Source organism: Erinaceus europaeus, chromosome 7 (assembly GCF_950295315.1).
Source record: "Erinaceus europaeus chromosome 7, mEriEur2.1, whole genome shotgun sequence".
NCBI lineage: Eukaryota > Metazoa > Chordata > Mammalia > Eulipotyphla > Erinaceidae > Erinaceus > Erinaceus europaeus.
This window is the reverse complement of record NC_080168.1, coordinates 114,680,979-114,699,962: the sequence shown is the minus strand read 5'-3', so window position 1 is coordinate 114,699,962 and position 18,984 is coordinate 114,680,979. Positions and strand designations below refer to the sequence as shown.

Genomic DNA, 18,984 nt, shown 5'->3' with positions numbered 1-18,984 from the left:
GTGGTTTTCATTTGCATTTCCCTAATGATAAGTGGAGCATTCCTCATGTGTCTGTGGGCCATGTGATCTCTTTTTAGAAAACTGTTCAGTTTTAGATCACTTTCTTTTTAAATATTTATTTCCTTTTGCTGCCCTTGTTTTATTGTTGTAATTATTATTGTTGTTGTTATTGATGCCGTCGTTGTTGGATAGGACAGAGAGACATGGAAAGAGGAGGGGAAGGTGGAGAGAAGGAGAGAAAGACAGACACCTGCAGACCTGCTTCACTACCTGGGGAGCTGGCGGCTTGAACCGGGATCCTTGTGCTGGTCCTTGTGCTTTGTGTCACCTGCGCTTAACCTGCTGCGCTACTGCCTGACTCCCGGCTCACTTTTTTTTATTGGGTTATTTCTGTTTCTTTTGTAGATCTGTTATCAGTCATTTGTCTGATGTGTGATGTGCAAGTGTCTTTTCCCATTTACTGGGTAGCCTGGTTATCCTTGTGTAGTTTGCTTTTGATGTGTATAAGTTTTCTAGTTTCACGTAATCCCATTTATTTACTCGTTTTCATTTCCCATACCTGTGTGTGTTGCGGGGGTGAGTCTCCAATACATTTTTGATGTGAAGGTCCTACAAAGTTTCACCAACATTTTCTTCTATAAAATTTAAGTTTCTGGGGGGTCGGGCGGTAGCACAGCGGGTCAAGCATACCTGGTGCAAAGCACAAGGACCGGTGTAAGGATCCCGGTTTGAGCCGCCGGCTCCCCACCTGCAGGGGAGTTGCTTCACAAGTAGTGAAGCAGGTCTGCAGGTGTCTGTCTTACTCTCCCCCTGTCTTCCCCATCTCTCTCCATTTCTCTCTGTCCTATCCAACAACGACCACAACAATAATAATAACTACAACAATAAAACAACAAGGACAACAAAAGGGAATAAATAAAATAAAAATATTTTTAAAAAATTTAAGTTTCTGGTCTAATATTTAGATTTTTAAAAATTTATTTATTTGATAGAGATAGTCAGAAATTGAGGGAAGGGGAGGTAGAGAGACAGAGAGACACCTGCAGCACTGCTTCACCACTGGAAAAGCTTTCCCCCTGCAGGTGGGAACCAGGGGCTCAAATTGGGGTCATTATGCACTGTAACATGTACGTTCAACCAGGTGTGCCACCACCCAGCCCCGTTAATCCTTAGATCTTTAACCCATTTTATTTGACCTTGGTGTATAGTGTTAGGTGGCGGTCTAGTTTCACTTTTCCCCATGTGGCTGTCCAATTTTCCCAGCACCATCTGTTGAAAAGACCTTCTTTACCCATTGATGGTCTTGGCCCCTCTGTCATGTGCTAGGTGGCTGTATACATGTGGACTCCTTTCTGGCTTTAGATTCTGCTCCAGTGAACCAAGTGTCCATTTTTATTCTAGTACCATGCTGTTTTGATTACTACCACTTTGTAGTATATATTTAACTTAGGGAGTGTGATACCTCTGTATTGTTTCCTTTTTTTCTCAGAAGTGCTCTGGCAATTCATGGCCTTTTGTGGTTCCACACAAATTTTAGGACAAGTAGCTTAATTTACTTGAAAAGTTGGAATTTGGTAAGGATTGCAGTGAAACTGTAGATTGCTTTTGGTAGCACAGACACTTTAAAAATGTTTATTCTTTCCATCCAGGAACAAGGAATGTTCTTCTACTTCTGTGTGTCCTTCTCTATTTCTTTTGGAAATGTCCTATAGTTTTTGTTGTACATGTATTTATCTTAATGACAGAGATACAGAGAGAGACACCAGAGCACAGCTCAGTTCTGGCTTATGCTGGGAACTGAACCTGGAACCTTAGGGCCTCCCACATGACAAGTCTTTTGCATAACTATTATGCAGTCTCCACAGCACACACTGGTCTATTTTCTAAGAATATTGCAGGTTCTGCAGTCAATTAAGCTGACCGTGCTGCCCTCCCATGGCACCCAGTATGCAGTGGCTGCAAACAGCAGCCTCCTGGGTAGTGTGTGCAGCCTGTTGCTTGTATAGGCTGCCCTAAGGGACCCTGGAGACAGCCCTCCCTAACTCTGTGCTCATTGTATGCCTGACCTCCTGCTGTCCCTAACCCTAGGCTCCAGACAGGGATGCAAGGTGCTTTTGGAAAGCTCCAGGGCACTGTGGCCAGAGTCGACATTGGCCAGGTCATCATGTCCATTGTTGGGAAATTGTGCAGATGTGGTAGAACATTGGCAGGGTCCACAAGCCACTATATTTCCATGCAAGTATTATTTACAGATCTCCACCATGTTATCCCCTCAGGGTATTGCTAATTCAGTTAAAACCATTGCAACAGTTGCTAAGGACGCTTCTACCTTCCCAGCAGGCCTTTTGCCTCTCTCCACCCCCTTTCCTAGCCAATCCCTTCCCGACTTGCCACTTCTGGAATTCTCCCATAAAAGCCTCTCCTTTTTCTGCTTTCGCTCTCTTTTCTCTTCTGCGACCAGACCCAGAGAAAGGCTGGTGGGCATAGTGGGAGGCGGCCATTTTGCTAGCTCCACGTGGCCTAAACTGCTGTGTTCACACCCATTCTGGGGCGTCCATGTGAATAAAGATTTGTATGTTAACTCTCTTTTCAGTCACCAGGTTCCAGGTGTCATCAGGATGCCGGCCAGACTTCCCTGGATTGAAGACACCACCAATATGTCCTGGAGCTCAGCTTCCCCAGAGACCCACCCTACTAGGGAAAGAGAGAGGCAGACTGGGAGTATGGACCGACCAGTCAACGCCCATGTTCAGCGGGGAAGCAATTACAGAAGCCAGACCTTCCACCTTCTGCAACCCTCAATGACCCTGGGTCCATGCTCCCAGAGGGACAGAGAATGGGAAAGCTATCGGGGGAGGGGGTGGGATATGGAGATTGGGCGGTGGGAATTGTGTGGAGTTGTACCCCTCCTACCCTATGGTTTTGTTAATTAATCCTTTCTTTAATAAAAAAAAAAAAGATTTGTGTTCCTGCTCCGCCACGAGTTCCTGGTCTCTTCTCTCTCCCCCGCGACACAACCCGACAGTCCATCTGCACCAAGCTGCAGAACAAACAGCATGTGATTGAGGTCCTGTGCAGGGCCAAGTTCAGATTCCCTGGAAGCCAGAAGATCCATACCTCCAAGAAGTGGGGCTTCACCAAGTTTAACGCAGATGAATTTGAAGACATGGTGGCTGAAAAGTGCCTCATCTCAGATGGCTGTGGAGTCAAATACATCCCCAACTGCGGTCCCCTGGACAAGTGGAGGGCCCTGCCCTCCTGAGAGCCTCAGAGGTGTCCCTTAATCAATTACAATAAATCAAGATCCTGCTTAAAAAAAAAAAGAAAGAATATTGCAGGTATTTGATGAGATACAACATATAGGAAGACCCTGAAAGAAAGGAGAAGCTAAATAAATCGAAGTTTCCCTCTCAGTAAAAGATCAGGATGCTTTTTGTTTTCTTTTTTGTGTTTTTTGTTTGTTTTTGTTTTGAATTTATTTGTTTTGGACAGAGACAGAAATTGAGAGGGTAGGAGATAGAGAGAAAGAGAGACACCTGCAGCCCTACTTCATGATTTATGAAGCTTCTCCCTTGTAGGAGGGAGAGAGAGCAAGAGCTTGAACTCAGGTCCTTGCGCATTGTAGCATATGCGCTTTACAAAGGGAGCCACCAAATGCCCTCCCCAAGATAAGATCTTAATTGGCCAGGAAAACATAACTAAGACAGCTCTTCCTAAATACAAATATCCTGGATCACAGTCATCTGCCTGCTTAATCAAAGCTTTTTTTTTTTTGGGGGGGGGATCAGGGCCAGGTGGTGGCACACCTGGTTGAAGGCATATGTTACAGTAAGCAAGGACCTGGGTTCAAGCCCCCAGTTCCCACCTTCAGGGGAAAAGCTTCACAAGTGGTGAAGCAGGGCTGCAGGTGTCTTTTCGTCTCTCTCCCTCTCTATTATCCCCTTCCCTCTTGATTTCTGACTGTCTCTATCCAATAAATAAATGAATATAAAAAGTTTTTTTAAAAAAAAGTTAAAAAAAAAAAAAAAGAAATACTTGGATCTTTCAATAATCCTAAAAATTCCCAGAAAACCTCAAGGTCCGTGCTCTACTGCAGAGATACTGTCCTGCCTAAGACTGCCCCAGCTATGATTCCATGTTATCAGTAACTGTAATTAATTTCTTGACATTTATTTATTTATTTTTAAAAAGATTTTATTATTTATTAATGAGAAACATAGGAGGAGAAAGAAAGAGCCAGACATCACTCTGGTACATGTGCTGCCAGGGATTGAACTCAGGACCTCATGCTTGAAAGTCTGATGCTTTATCCACTGCGCCACCTCCCGGACCACAAAATATTTTTTATTTATTATTTATTCCTTTTTGTTGCCCTTGTTTTATTGTTGTAGTTATGATTGATGTTGTTGTTGGATAGGACAGAGAGAAATTGAGAGAGGAGGGGAAGACAGAGAGGAGGAGAGAAAGACACCTGCAGACCTGCATCACCACATGTGAAGCAACTCCCCTGCAAGTGGGGAGCCTGGAGTTCAAACCCGGATCCTTATGCAGGTCCTTGCGTTTTGCGCCATGCCTGCGCTTAACCCGCTGCGCTACCGCTGACTCCCGACATTTTATTTATTTTAATGAGATAAGAGAAAGATTCCAGGAATTGAGCCTGGGATATAAGATGCAGCAGGCACGGATGTCTTTGTGCATAACCATTACGCTATATCCCCTGCCACTGTAATTAACTTCTAACTCTGTGTGCATGTGTGTGGCACCAGGTCCTTGTGCCTGTGTGACTCCACTGCTTCTAGGCTGATTCGTTTCTTACTTTTATTTTAGACAGAGAGGAACAGACAAGATGAGGCAATACATTTGTGGAGCTTCCTTTTGTGCCATGATACCCCCAAGATTGCTGGGGCACAAACCGGGGGCTCCATGCAGAGCAAGGCATCTGCCCTATCTCCAGGCTTCACTGCCGCTGGCAGACTTTCTCAGATGGGGAGAGTGAGAGATACCACAACACCAAAGCTTCCTGAAATGCGGCGGGGCCCAGGTGTGAACCCAGGCTATGTATATGACAGTGCAATGCACCATTCACTGAGTGCCCCTGTAATGTGGTGCCTGAGAATGAACACAGAGCCCTGTGCATGTGCAATACGGAGTGGGTTCCCAAGCCTAATTTTTATTTACAGCAGGGGTGGGGGATGTCTGGCCTGCAGGCCATATATGGGCCATGAAATCTTTTGGTCTGGTCCTATTAAGGAAACTGCAGGTAGGACTCAGAATTCAGTAAATCCAGGAGTTTTTTCATAGTAAAATTAACTGCGAGTTTTTATGCTGATAATTTTGTATGGCCCAAGAGTGACGTTATAAATACCCAAATGGCCTTTGTCTTTTGGTAAGTTCCTCACCTCTAGAGAGAGGGAGGGGACTGGATGGTGAAACACCTGGATAAGTACACATAGTACTAAGCACAAGGACCTGTGCAAGGATCTGGGTTATAGCCCCCGGCTCCCCATCTGCGGGGGGGGGGGGGGGGGGGGGGTCACTTCATAAGCGGTGATGCAGGTCTGGAGGTGTCTTTCTCTCTCCCTTCTCAATTTCTCTCTGTCCTATCCAATAAAAAAAATAATAATAGGCAGCAGCACAGCGGGTTAAGCGCATGTGGCATAAAGCACAAGGACCGGCATATGGATCCCGTTCAAGCCCCCGGCTCCCCACCTGCAGGGGAGTCGCTTCACAGGCGGTGAAGCAGGTCTGCAGGTGTCTATCTTTCTCTCCCCCTTTCTGTCTTCCCCTCCTCTGTCCATTTCTCTCTGTCCTATCTAACGATGACAACATCAATAACAACAATAACTACAACAACAATGAAAATCAACAAGGGCAACAAAAGGGGAAATAAATAAATATAAAAAAAATTTTAAAAGGGAGTAGGGCAGTAGTGCAGCAGGTTAAGTGCACGTGGTGCGAAGCGCAAGGACCAGCTAAGGGTCCCGGTTCGATCCCCCAGCTGCAGTGGAGTTGCTTCATAAGCAGTGAAGCAGGTCTGTAGGTGTCTTGTCTTTCTCTCCCCTCTCTGTCTTCCCCTCCTCTCTCCATTTCTCTCTGTCCCATACAACAACAATGACATCAATAACAACAATAATAACTACAACAGTAAAAAACAAGGGCAACAGGAAGGGAAAATAAATAAATGTTAAAAAATTTAAAAAAAAAAACCTTTCTGAATGAAATGAGGGAAAATTTTTAAAAAAGGCAAGCCCCAGTGGAGGCTGAGAGAGAGAGAGAGAGAGAGAGAGAGGAAGGAGGCATCAGAGCACTGCCCCCCATAATCAAGGGAGTTCCTCTAGTGCCTTCCACGATGCTCTCTTGTGGTAAGGTGCAGCTCTGCTGGGTGCACTACCTCTCAAGATAGATACTTTGTTTTTTAATATTTATTTATTTATTTATTCCCTTTTGTTGCCCTTGTTTTTTAATTATAGTTATTATTGTTACTGATGTCGTCATTGTTGGATAGGACAGAGAGAAATGGAGAGAGGAGGGGAAGACAGAGAAGGGGAGAGAAAGACAGACACCTGCAGACCTGCTTCACTATCTGTGAAGTGACTCCCCTGCAGGTGGGGAGCCGGGGGCTCGAACCAAGATACTTACGCCGGTCTAACTGGGATCCTTATGCTGGTCCTTGTGCTTTGCGCCACATGCGCTTAACTTGCTGTGCTACTGCCCGAATGAATACCTGTTTGTTTTTTTTAATGAGCTGCTAGGGAATGGACCAAGGACTTTGCTCATGTGCACCACTGCTGAATAGCCTCGCTGCCTGGTCATTTACTTCTCTGTCCTTGGGGCTGGGGGTAGGCAGAGAGCAGGAAGAGGACAGAGGTCCTTCAGCATCTCAGGGAATCCCAGCATCTCAGGAAATTAAGTTATGTCTGCCAAGTATGAAGCGGTCTGCTCATTTTCTAGGTCTGCATTGGAATCCAGAATTTATCTCTAAGGGAGTAACTGAAAATGAGAAACACTGTTTATCTTCTTCTAATAAAGTTTCCTTTTCTCTTATCACCAAAGTTCCTGAGTCTTGTGGAGACATTCATTCAGAGTACAGAGCTGGTCACATCTAGAGCCCTTTGTCCCCTCTCTTTTACACAAGAAGTGAAAGAGTATCATCCAAAGGTCAGTGCTATTAGATACTTTATATAATCTGCTATACTCGCCAGTGTACAAATACTTTACCCCTCACAGAATCTTGTCTTCAGACAGACAAGGGACATGTTTAACAAATCTTACTCTTGCACTAATGGAGTTCAGTCTGTCTTAAGATTGATCAGCATCCAGGAGAGGCAGAAGGCCATTCTTTGTGGTTGAGATGGTGCCATGGCAAAGATGAAAGAATTGTCTCTGTCTCCTTTACCTCCACCCACCTACATTAATTGTATGAAGAGATAGTTCCAAAAACAAGTCTTTGCAAATTCCTACTCTGTTCCTATCACCCAGGGTGCTTCTTCAATCTAGAGGCAGGCAGGCAGGCAGCTTTTTCATTCAGAGGAAGGGAGACACACTATAGCACCTGAGCTTCCTCCACTGCCACCTCCCATGTGGTTTGAATGCTTGGCAGGCAATGCGGGCACCTTACTCAGTCAGCAGCATCTCTGGCCCTCCATTTTAATTTAAAAATTTTTTTAAATTATTTATTTCCCTTTTTGTTGCCCTTGTTATTGTAGTTATAATTGTTGTTTTTGATATCATTGTTGTTGGATAGGATAGAGAGAAATGGAGAGAGGAGGGAAAGACAGAGAGGGGGAGAGAAAGATAGCCACCTGCAGACCTGCTTCACCGCTTGTGAAGCGACTCCCCTGCAGGTGGGGAGCCGGGGGCTCCAATGGGCATCCTTATGCCGGTCCTTGAGCTTTGCACCACGTGCGCTTAACTCGCCGCGTTACCGCCTGACCCCCCATTTTAATTTCTAAAACAGCTCAATTTTTGGTTTGGGAGGGATGTCAGAGATTGAACCCAGGTCTTCATCTATGCAAGGCATGTGCTCTACCACATGCCTTGCTGCTTGTTTTTCTGTTTAATGACTTGCATTCTTTTTTTAATTTTTTGCTTCCAGGGTTATTGCTGGGGCTCAGTACCTGCACTATGAATCCACTACTGCTGATGGCCATTTTTTCCATTTTACTGGACAGAACAGACAGAAATCGAGAGAGGGGAAAACAGAGAGGGAGAGAAAGATACCTGAAGACCTGCTTCACTGATTGTGAAGTGACCCCCTGCAGGTGGAGAGCTGGGGCTCGAACTGGGATCCTTGTGCTCCCATAATATGTGCGCTTAACCCAGTGCACCACCACCTGACCCCCACGACTTAGTCCCCGCCCCTCCACCAGAGCACTACTCAGCTCCGGCATATGGTGGTGTGGGGGAATGAACTTGGGGCCTCTTTTGCATAAGCACTATGCTGTCCCCTCCACTCCCTGGCGTCTTTAATAGTACACGTGGTAGATATTATTCACAGAGACAAATTCCCTGGGGTTGTTGATGAGTATAAAGGATTCTTGACATGGCTGTGTTGGATGATGTTGAGAAATCAAATTTAATCTTGTAATTTTATTTTCTTTTCTTGCCTCCAGAGTTATTATTGCTGGGGCTTGGTACCTGCACCATGAATTCACTGCTCCTGGAGGCTATTTATTTTGTTGCTCTTGTTGTTTTATCGTGCTGTGGTTATTGTTGTTATTGATGTCACTGTTGGATAGACAGAGAGAAATGGAGAGAGGAGGGGAAGATGGGGAGAGAAAGATAAGACACCTGCAGACCTGCTTCACCACTTGTGAAGCAACTCCCCTGCAGGTGGGGGAGCCGGGGGCTTGAACTGAGATCCTTATGCTGGTCCTTGCGCTTCATGCCATGTGTGCTTAACCCATTGTGCCACTGCCTGACTCCCAATCTTGTGATTTTCTATTGTGATCTCCAGGATCAATTTGCTGCCCAAATTTTAACATAATTTGTCAAACCAGTCTATCCTTTGCCTGCATGAGCAATCATTAATGCTAAGGCAATCCTTTCCATGTCTCTCTAGGAACATGACATGTGCAGTGAGCCAGCCTGATCTACAATAAATCTGCCATGTTGTGTAGAGATCATCTCTCCTCTGCCCTTTCCCTGCCCTGCAGATTCGTGGTAGCAGTTGACCTAAGCCTGGATTAATTAAGATGAAATCATTTATTGCTTTGCTTCTTCATACCAAAGGCAGGAGTACGTCCATCTTCATAATTCACTGCCATGTCACTGGTGGGTATGACCTATACACAAATTAATTTGAATGTTTAGATGAAGCTGCTCATTTGGTGGGTCATGGCATGTAACATAAATGGGCAGCATTAGTGCCGAGACGTCCTCTTAGCTCTCGAGGTGGTCCAAGAGGCCTAGGGTGGCCAGAAAGCCTTAGTCAGGTGCTTTTGGCATCATACCACCACTGGACAATGCACAACACTGTCTTTTTTTGTAGGCAGAAACACGAGTAAGCTGGGAAACATTGGCACAGATAAAGTTTCGGGGAAATATAGTCAAAACTGACATATCAAAGTAATTGAGACAGGCAAGGGTTGAAGATGGGAAAAAAAAAAAAAAAAAACAAGAGTCTTTGAAAGATTTTAGCCCCAGAGCAGAGAAAAAAAATGAATCAGTATGTCAATAACAGAATGGAGCGCATGCGTGCGTGCGTGTAACAACTCTGCTGTAGGCAGTAAAGCCCTGAACAAAGGCTACAGGAATGGAAAGGTAAGGACATACTCAGGAGATGCTAAGTAGGAGGTGGATGGTGGTGCACCTGGTTGAGCACACATGCTATATAATACGCAAGGACCTGGGTTCAAGCCCTCAGTCTCCACCCTCAGGGGGAAGGTTTTGCAAGTGGTAAAGCAATTCCCCTTTCCTCTTGATTTTCTCTATCCCATCAATAAATTAAAGAGATGCTAAGTAAAACTGATAGGACACGGCGACTGAACAGATGTAGATAGTAAGAGGCAGTGTGCCTTCCATGCTCTAGCTGGAAAAACTAAGTTGATCACAGTCAAGCACACATCTGAGAAAAAGCAAGAGGATGACAACAGAGACAGGCAGCTGAAAAAATATGGAGGTGCATGTGACTTCAGAAGAAAGGAATAGAGACTGAAAAAAAACACCTGAGGTCACAACCCTGGGAAACACCAACATAAAATGTGAAGTTAAGGGGCAGGAAGGCCCAAGGTGAGGCCTATCAAATGATTACGTCAGATAAGGGTGTCAGTATCCCCTAGATTTGACAACTTAGGACACCTGCAGTGACCCTCATGGGGACATTTTAGTAAAATAGATACTCACTTTGAAAGAGAGTACCGTAAGTTAAAGCGGCAGAACACGAAGAGAGTCAAATCATGGAACTAGCCAAGACTCTTGGCTATGAGAAGTGTCTTCAAAGCCAGAAGTACGGTGAGATAAACATGTCTGCACTGTAGCTTTATTCTTCTCGTCAGAAAGTTTGTTCTACTTATTCCTCCTTTTTTCTATTTATTTTTTATTTTTAATATTTATTTATTTTCCCTTTTGTTGTCCTTGTTTTTGTTTTTTTTTATTGTTGTTGTAGTTATTATTGTTGTTGTTGAGGTCGTTGTTGTTGGATAGGATAGAGAGAAATGGAGAGAGGAGGGGAAGACAGACAGGGGGAGAGAAAGACAGACACCTGCAGACATACTTCACCGCCTGTGAAGTGACTCCCCTGCAGGTGGGGAGCCAGGGGCTCGAACCGGGATCCTTATGCTGGTCCTTGCGCTTTACACCATGTGTGTTTAAACTGATGTGCTATCGCCCAACTCCCCTTTTTTCTACTTCTTTAGCCTCACTCTGTGCTCACCAAACCTTAAAAACAATTCAGTTTTCCCTTTTTCTCTTTCTGTTTGTAACCAAAGCACTGCTCAGCTCTGGCTTATGGTGGCACAAAGGAACTGAACCTGGGACTTTGGATGGAGCTTCAGGCATGAGTCTTTCTGCATAGTTACTAGGCTGTCTCAGGGTCCAGTGTTTCCCCTCTTAAGTCAGCTCTCAGGGTTGAGACACAGCTCATCTGGTGAAGCATGAACCTTACCATGCACAAAGCCCTAGATTACAGCCCCGGCACCACAAGGGAACACCAGAGATGGCATCAGGGAAGCGTGAGTTTGTAGTGCAAGCACAGAGTCCCAGCAATGACCTTTGGAGCCAGTGCTCTCTCTCCTCTTTCCCCTCCCCTCCCCCATCTAAGTAAAAGAACAAAAAATTGAGTCCTGGGGCCTTGCAGTGTTAGTATTCACCTTTATACGACCCCAGGTGTCCAGGTGTCGAATCTGCCACTTTGGGATGCGGCAGACCATAGCACCAACACTTCCTTCAGTGTGGCAGGGGCCAGGCTCCACCATGGGCACCACACACACCAAGTGAGCTATTTTGCCGGGCCTACACTGTGATTGTTTGTTGCTTTTTTGGTTATTGTCACAAAGATCATTGCTGGGGGGCTCTGTGCCTGCACTACAAACTCACTGCTCCCATCACCCATTCCCCCAACCCTTTTCTTTTTACGTTATAGGACTGTGAGAAATTGAGAGAGATGGGGAAGATAGGAAGGGAGAGAAAGACACCTGAAGCCCTGCCTCCCAACTCATGAAGCCCCCACACCACCCTGCAGGTGGGGACAGGGGCTTGAACCCATGTCCTGCACATGGTAGCGTGTGCTCGACTGGGTGCGTCACCAGCAGCCCCTCTACACTCTACTCTAACCACCGATTTTCTTTCTTTTTTTTTTTTTTTAAACCACCGATTTTCTTGCTCTCTTCTTGACAGCAGACACTAGGATTTCCCCACCATTTAAAAAAATTTAATTATTTATTATTTGATAGGGCAGAGAGAAATTGAGGAGGGGACAGAGGGAGAGAGAGACAGACTGCTTCACTGCTCTTGAAGCCCCCCCACCACAGGTGGGGACAGGGGCTAGAACCCGAGTCCTTGTGCGTGGTAACTCCTGCACTTGATCAGGTGCACCACTGCCCGGCCCTGCTGTTCCCCCTTTACCTGTGGCACAGTTTCACAGCTAGCACAGCCTATGTACTCAGTAAGTAACTACCGAAGGATAAACACATGGATAAATGAACAAACACTTAATGCTCAACTAAAGGAAAAATACTGCAAGAAAATGTGCCACCCGCCCCTCCCTTGCCATCAGTTAATCTACCAGTTCTGAGAAGAAAGTCAGAGTTAAGGGCAGGGGGTAGATAGCATAATGGCTACGCAGAGATTGTCATGCCTGAGGCTCCCAAGTCCCAGATTCAATACCTGCACCACCTTGAGCCAGAGCTGTGCAGTGCTCTAGTTATAAAAAAAAAAAGGGGGGGGGGATCGGGAGGTAGTGCAGCAGGTTAAGCGCACATAGCGCAAAGCACAAGGACCGGCGTAAGGATCCCGGTTCGAGCCCCTGGCTCTCCACCTGTGTGTGTGTGGGGGGTCACTTCACAAGCGGTCAAGCAGGTCTGCAGGTGTCTATCTTTCTCTCCCCCTCTGTCTTGCCCTCCTCTCTCCATTTCTCTCTGTCCTATCCAACAACAACATCAATAACAACAATAATAAAAACAAGTGCAACAAAAGGAAAAATAAATATATATTAAAAATTTTTTAATAAATAAAAATAAGAAAGTCAGAATTAAAATCTTACTTTTTATAACCAAAGGCTCCCAAAGAAGAACTATGAACAGCCACAATAATTTGATTTAGTTTTGAGACCCTCTGGGCATATGGTTGAAATGTCTCACAAAAGCTAATGCTACAGAAAAGCTGGTGAGTGCAAAGGATACCTTTTAAAATAGCTCCTAGGAGATACGATAGCATGATTATTCTCACTGTCTTATCAGACTGTGCAGCTCCCCATGCACAGTTCACTACCTGACCAACGTGTTGCTTTACAGGTCACTGGTGACCTGACTGAGAGAACAGATGCAGAAAAGCAAAACTATAGGACAGTACTTGACGAGAAGGCACAGCCCACTAAAGACTGCTCCAAGAGACTAAGTCATTTAAACCACCCAGGAAATAACTTACATCTTAAAATCCCATTTCACTTCCTTAAAAAAAGAAAATATAACGTTAAAAGGAAATGGGTGAAATCAGCTTTGATATTATTCTTGTTTAGCCTAGTATACCAAAAATATGATCACATCGTGGTCTGGGAGGTGGTGCAGTGGATAGAGCACTGGGTTCTCAAGCATGAGGTACTGAGCTCAATCCCAGCAACACACGTACCAGAGTGATGTCTGGTTCTTTCTCTCTCTTCTCCTATCTTTCTCACTATTAAATAAATAAAATCTTTTAAAAAATGTTATGTTAAAAAATATGATCACATCAGTTAAGAAAGTTTTAGGGAGCTGGACTGTAGCGCAGCGGGTTAAGCGCATGTGGCGCAAAGCACAAGGACTGGCGTAAGGATCCTGGTTCGAGCCCTGGCTCCCCACCTGCAGGGGAGTCGCTTCTCAAGGGGTGAAGCAGGTCTGCAGATGTTTATCTTTCTCTCCCCCTCTGTCTTCCCCCTCCTCTCTCCATTTCTCTCTGTCCTATCCAACAACGACAACAATAATATAATAACTACAACAATAAAACAACAAGGGCAACAAAAGGAAATAAATAAAATAAATATTTTTAAAAAGAGAGAGAAAATTTTAGGGTGGGGTTAGACAGCATAATGGTCATGCAAACAGACTCTCATGCCTGAAGCTCCAAAAGTCCCAGGTTCAATTCCGCACACCACCATAAACCAGAGCAAGCATGCTTAGTGCTCTGGCAAGAAGAAAAAAAAAAGTAGTTTTAAAGATTTACTTAATTAATGAGAGAGGAGAGGGGTATGGATAGGAGAGAGAGGGAACCAAACCATCACCCCAGCATACACGATGCCCCCGATCAAACCTAGGACCTCGACACTTCATCCAACTACCAGGTTACCATGTAGATTTTAAAAATCATACTGGGGGGGGTGGGAGAGTTAGAGAGACACCTGCCAACAGCCCCACTATTCATGAAGGCTCCCTCTGCAAGTGGAGGTAATAAGGACTTGCTCCAGCATCGCATGGAATCAAGCTGAGGAGGACCACACACACTGGGCACGGAACACCCGCCACCACGCGGAGCTGCCCCTCAGGCCACTATCATGTCACTTTGTAATAAATATTAAGAAGAGACATTTCAGTCTTTTAAAAAAAGATATACTTTAGTCTGCACATTTTAAGAAAGCAATGTGTATTTTCCAAATTCCTGAAGTAGTCTCTCTCTTTATTTAAGATCTGGGAGACAGAGACAGGGCATTACTCTGGCAAAAGTGTTACAGGGTCAAACTCATGACTTCATGTTTGTAACTCCAGAATTCTACCACTGCATCACCTCCCAGGCTGAAATTTTATTTAGATTATGAGAGGCAGAACGACAGAGGAGAGAGAGTGAGGATGAGCACTGCTCAGCTGTGGCATAAGGGAGCGGCGGGACTGAACCTGCAGCCTCAGACATGTCAATTAGTGTGCTGACAGGCTGAGCAAGCTCCTCCGGCCTTAGTTAGTTCACATTCTTCATTTTTCTGTATCAGGTCTTCAAAACTGCATGGATTTTTATGCTTAGCACACATCTCAATTCTGACCAGTTACATCTGAAATCCCTTCCCTAAGCTAGTGGCTACTGTATTGGACTAGTACAGCTCTAGAGAATTCTTATCTAGGAAAACTACATTCTTATCTAGGAGCATTGTTTGCTTTAGTTAGAAGTGACTATGTTTAACTCTTTTTGTCATAAGATCTCCATTACTTTTTTAAATGTTTATTTATTATTGGGTAGAGACAGAAGGAAACCTGCAGCCCTGCTTCACCAGTTTTGAAGCTTTCAGGTGCAGGTGGGGTCCAGGGACTTGAACCTGGGTCCTTAAGCACTGTAATGTGAGTGCTTAACCAGGTGTGCCACCCCCAGCACTTTTTTTTTTTTTTGGATAGAGACAGCCAGAAATGAAGAGGGAAGGGGGTGATAAAGAGGGAGAGAGACAGTGAGACACCTGTAGCCCTGAAGTTTTCCCCCTGCAGGTAGGGGCTGGGGGCTCGAACCCGGGTCCTTGTGTATTGTAATACGTGCGCTCAACCAGGTGCGCCACCACTCTGCCCCTCAGCAATTCTTTAGAAGACAGCTTTCTTCTGTCAAAAATCACTTCTGGGGGGAGTCATGGGTAGAGCAGCGGGTTAAGCGCACATGGCGCAAAGCGCAAGGACCTGTGTAAGGATCCTGGTTTGAGCCTTGGGCTCCCCACCTGCAGGGAAGTTGCTTCACAAGCGGTGAAACAGGTCTGCAGGTGACTATCTTTCTCTCCCCCTCTGTCTTCCCCTCCTCTATTTCTCTCTGTCCTATCCAACAATGACGACATCAATAACAACAATAATGGGAGTCAGGCGGTAACGCAGCAGATTAAGTGCACGTGGCGTAAAGCGCAAGGACCAGAGGAAGGATCCCGGTTCGAGCCCTGGCTCCCCACCTAAAGGGGAGTCGCTTCACAGGCGGTGAAGCAGGTCTGCAGGTATCTATCTTTCTCTCCCCCTCTCTGTCTCCCCCTCCTCTCTACATTTCTCTCTGTCCTCCTAACAACGATGGCATCAGTAACAACAATAATAACTACAACAATAAAAAAGGGGCAACAAAAGGGAAAATAAATAAATATGAAAAAAAACCCACTTCTGGGAGAAGTACTCAATATAGATACCTATATCTTCTTTCCCACAATGTAAGGAAGGTACCAGTTCCTTCTTTTTTTCCTCTCTCCCTTTTTAAATTATTTAATTATTTATTATTGGATAGACAGAGAGAAACTGAGAGATGATGGGGGATACAGAGAGTGACAGAGACGGAGAGACACCTGCAGCCCCGCTTCACCACTTGTGAAACTTCCCCTCCGCAAGTGGGGACCAGGGGCTTAAACCTGGGTCCTTGCACACTATAGTGTGTACACTTAACCAGGTGTGCCACCACCACCTGGCCCCTCTTTCCCTTTAAAAAAAACATTTATTTATTCATGAAGAAGGTAGAGAAACAACCAGCCATCAGTCTGCTACATGTGCTGCCAGGGATTGAACTGGGGACCTCATGCTTGAGAGTCCAGTGCTTTCTTTATGCACCAGACCAGTCTCCCCTCACCTTCTTTTCCTTTTTTTTTTTTTTTGCTGCCTTCATTAATATCTTTTAAAAAAATTTTATTACCAGAGCACTGCTCAGATCTACCTTATGGTGGTACAGAGGACTGAACCTGGGACTCCGGAGCCTCAGGCATGAGAATCTCTCTTTTTTTAAAGATTTATTTATTTATTCCCTTTTGGTGCCCTTGTTGTAGTTATTATTGTTGTTATTGATGTTGTCGTTGTTGGATAGGACAGAGAGAAATGGAGAGAGGAGGGGAAGACAGAGGGAGAGAGAAAGACAGATACCTGCACCGCTTGTGAAACGACTCCCCTGCAGGTAGAGAGCTGGGGGCTCAAACCAGGATCCTTCCTCTGGTCCTTGCACTTTGCATCAGTTATGCTGCGCTAACCTGCATAGCCATTATGCTACTTTATGTTTCTTGCCCTTCATTAGTATCTTCTTCACCTCTCTAGGAGACCCTAGTTTTCCTAAGTCCCAGCATGTTTCTTCGCAGTAACAAGTATATGGTCTCCAGGGATAAGCCAGCAACCTGGCCTCAGGCCTGACAGTGTTCAGAGCTCCATGCAGAGGACCTACTAAGAGGAGGATGCTAAGCTAAGGGCAGGGTCATGTGACCATCCTTTCACTCCTGCTCTGCTGGACCTGCAGACCTCAGCCAGCTTGTCATTTCCTTCAGCAACCCCCTCAGTGGTTTTAGGGGTGTGGTGGGGTGAGAGTCTCTACCACAATCCAGGTAAATTAAAGCCTCTCTCCTCTCCCATCTGGGTACCTGTTAGGACTGGGCCATAATGCTGTGACACGACGTGGGTCTGGGAGCAGCCATGTCAGGAAGAGAAACTTCCTCTACTTAGCGGAAGTGGGGAGACCAAGGGGAAAAAAAAAGGCAGTATACAGTGGAGGTACTAGCAAGGCTTGCAAGAGGAAGATGAAATGAGGGGTTAAGAAACATGCACAAGGGAGTCGGGCGGTAGCACAGCGGGTTAAGCGCAGGTGGCGCAAAGCACAAGGACCTGAGTAAGGATCACGGTTTGGAGCCCCAGCTCCTCACCTGCAGGGGAGTCGCTTCACAGGACGTGAAGCAGGTCTGCAGGTGTCTATCTTTCTCTCCCTGCCTGTCTTCCCCTTCTCTCTCCATTTTTCTCTGTCCCATCTAACAACGACAACATCAACAACAACAACTACAACAATGAAAAACAACAAGGGCAACAAAAGGGAAGATAAATATAAAAAATAAAAATAAATGAAAAAGAACCCCCCCCCAAAAAAAAAGGTGCACAAGGGCAGGGGTAGATAGAATAACGGTTATGCAAATAGACTGTCATGCCTGAGGCTTTGAAGTCCTAGGTTCAATCACCTGTACCACCATAAACCACAGCTGATCAGTGCTCTGTTAAAAAAAAAAAAGAAAAGAAAAGAAATGTGTGCAAAAATGAGTCACCCCTGCTGCCAGCCAGGGAACAGACCAACAAATGATTATATTCAGTCTCCCATGTTGAGAAGGCTTTAAACAGCACGGAGAGGCTGCCTTAGCAGTAATGAGAGAAGGTATTGGAATAGTAGATGAACAGTGCTGACAGCATTTACTTAACTCCTGTATAATTCAAAAACTTATTTCCTTCTGGCAACATAAGGTCCTTATTGCAGTTCCATATTCAACATAAATGAGCCTGCACAGCTCAGAAGGTATCTGACAGCACCGCAAGGAACACTGCTCACAGAACTAGGGAGTGAGTAGATTTCACATAGTTTTAGCTTCAAAATCCCATTCATTCTTTTATTTGGGGGATAGATATTAATTTAATATTTTGCATATATCTGTATATAAAACACATCAAGTGGGTAATAACAGAGAACTACTTTGTGAGAATGTAAAAGTGCAGTAGGTATTTATTTTTCTTTATTGGGGGATTAATGGTTTAGTCAACAGAAAAATACAGTAGTTGGTACATGTGTAACATGTCTCAATTCTCTTTTTTTTTAAGTTTTTTAAAGTATTTATTTTATTTTTGAGAGAGATGCAGAGAGAGAAAGACAGAGAGAAATACCAGAGCACTGCACAGCTCTGGCTTATTGTGGTGCAAGGGATTGAACCTGGGACTTCGGAGCCCCAGGCACAAGAGTCTCTTTGAATAACCATTATGCTGTCTACCCTTGCCCTCAATTTTCCACGTAACACTCTACTCCTCCACTTAGGTCCTCCTCTGCCATCATGTTCCAGGACCTGAACACACCCCACCCCAGAGTCCTTTACTTTAGTGCCATTCTTTTTTTTTTTTTTTAATTAAAAAAAAATGCCATTAGGATTATTGCTGAGACTTGATTCCTGCATGGTGAATCCAATGCTCTAGGCATTTAATTTTTTTTTTTTTTACTTATTTATTTTTTCTTTCTTTTATTTGATAGGACAGAGAGAAATTGAGAGGGGAGTGGAGGGGAGAGAGAGTGATACCAGCTGCACTGCTTCCAATAAAGATCCATTTAAATAACGCCCACTGGCCCTATACTGGACCACTAAATCCCTTAGGTCTCAATCATAAACACATTAAAAGAAGTTTTAAGAAACAAGTGCAAGGATTGGGGAGACAGCAGGAAACTTTCATGCCTGAGGCTCTGAGGCCCCAGATTCAATCTCCAGCACCTCCATAAGCCAGAGCTGAACAGTGCTCTGGCCTCTCTATCTCTCTGTATCTTTCGCTTATTAAAAAATAATGAATAAGTAGGGGCCAGACGGTAGCACACCCGGTTGAGCACACACATTACGGTGCATGTGGATCTAGGTTCAAGCCC

The 18,984-nt window shown here is 44.9% G+C and overlaps 1 protein-coding gene and 1 non-coding gene across 3 annotated transcripts in view; one reads left to right on the top strand and one right to left on the bottom strand.

The window, feature by feature from the left end:
• Nucleotides 1-18,984, bottom strand: part of CERS5 (ceramide synthase 5) — a 46,516-nt gene that overhangs the window by 21,430 nt on the left and 6,102 nt on the right. The gene's annotated exons all lie outside the window — the stretch shown is intronic.
• Nucleotides 1,902-2,034, top strand: LOC132539662 (small nucleolar RNA SNORA70). The gene has a single exon (XR_009550993.1). It is a non-coding gene; the product is annotated as a small nucleolar RNA SNORA70 (small nucleolar RNA).